We start from the raw sequence: 1,539 nt of genomic DNA on the forward strand, positions 1-1,539 counted from the left end.
ATCTAATTACATTTCTTGGACACGAGAATTTAATAAAATTCAGTAATACTTCCTTCTATAATGTATTATTTAATCGTAAATAATATACGATTTCACTTCATAAATAAATCAAATAAAAATTTTGCAAATCTGAATTGCGTTAGGTAATTATAATCTACTCATGATCTAGTATGCTGCTAATACTGCTTAATTATAAAGTTCAACGTTTGATACTAGGTGTTACGGTACGCACTTCATCATTATATGGATTTATGTTAATCAAAATTTCCTACATGCATCACTCGAGCAAAAGGTAAACTGTAATTTCATTTAAATTCCTTATATTAGAATGTATTTCATTATTTTCGTATGAACATGTTTGATTTTTTTACTTATCTTGGTAGAATTCTTTTTGCATTTTATTTAGAAAAAAGTATGTGTTTATTTTTCAAAATAGGTCTTAAACATTTAAAAGAAATGCAAAAACAGGAAATAGAACAAAGTACCCATTAAAAACAAAATCTTTAAAGAGCGTAATTCTGTGTTTTAACAAATTGTTCTGATTGAACTGATCAGGAGGTAAAACTAACATATGAGACGGCAACTCTTCACATAGAATTGTTTAAACAGTTGCCTTACGAAGTATTGAAATTTGTAACTGCTTCTGACGCATTCTTAGTTAATAAAAATCCACCATAAAATTCAAATAAAGTAAGTAGCAGCAGATTATTACAGAAATAGTTTATTGCTTAAAATTGTAAAATTAGATTTACATTTTTTGTCTGACTATCCCAAAGTTGTTTTTATAAAAATCTGTATTCTATGTTAAATATTTTCGTAGTTTATAAGAATTTAATTGGAATTGTTGATAAATTAATACTGCTTTTTATTTTTGTATTCGTCGCTGATAAAAGTCACCTAATCGAAACAGTTATTGAAGTGATATAAATTTTGTTAAAACATATCTCATTTATATGTTTTGTTTGTGTTTATACCTAATTCATACCAATTTCATTAGCTCAAGCGCCGCCAATTTGTTTTATTTTTAATGGTAACTTATTTCAACAATTCCCTTTTTTTAAAAATTTCAATTTGTTTTAATATACCCATACAATTTAATATATTAAAGTATTTCGATAAATTCAGTATTTAATTTTTTAATAATAGAATAACTTAAATCGGTGCAATCTTGTTGGAACAGTTTTCAATAGGATTTATTTTATTTAGTTTTTTGTAAATACTAATTTTATTAGTCCAAGCTAGTACCTACTAATCTTCTTTTGTTTTATTTTTATCAGCTACTTTTTTTTCAATTAAAGAATTAATATATTTCCATGAACTGAATGAAATAAAACAACAAAATAATATACAACAAACAGAGGTACGTTTATATTTCAATATTATTGGAAGATACGACAATGGTAATGATAGTACTCTTTTTAACAACAAATCGCATTTTTCATAATAATTTTACGATATCACAGTTATTATGTGGAATTTCTTAAGTTGTTACTGGAAATCTCGTTGCTCTCTATCCATTTGGCAACGTCCAGTGGTAGT

General features: G+C 25.5%; 1 protein-coding gene across 1 annotated transcript in view; it reads right to left on the reverse strand.

Moving 5' to 3' along the window:
- LOC108744757 (protein THEM6-like) overlaps window positions 1-1,539 on the reverse strand; it is an 11,408-nt gene that overhangs the window by 5,784 nt on the left and 4,085 nt on the right. The window lies entirely within an intron of this gene.

This window comes from Agrilus planipennis, unplaced genomic scaffold, assembly GCF_000699045.2.
Source record: "Agrilus planipennis isolate EAB-ADULT unplaced genomic scaffold, Apla_2.0 scaffold35, whole genome shotgun sequence".
In the NCBI taxonomy this organism is placed as follows: Eukaryota; Metazoa; Arthropoda; class Insecta; order Coleoptera; family Buprestidae; genus Agrilus; species Agrilus planipennis.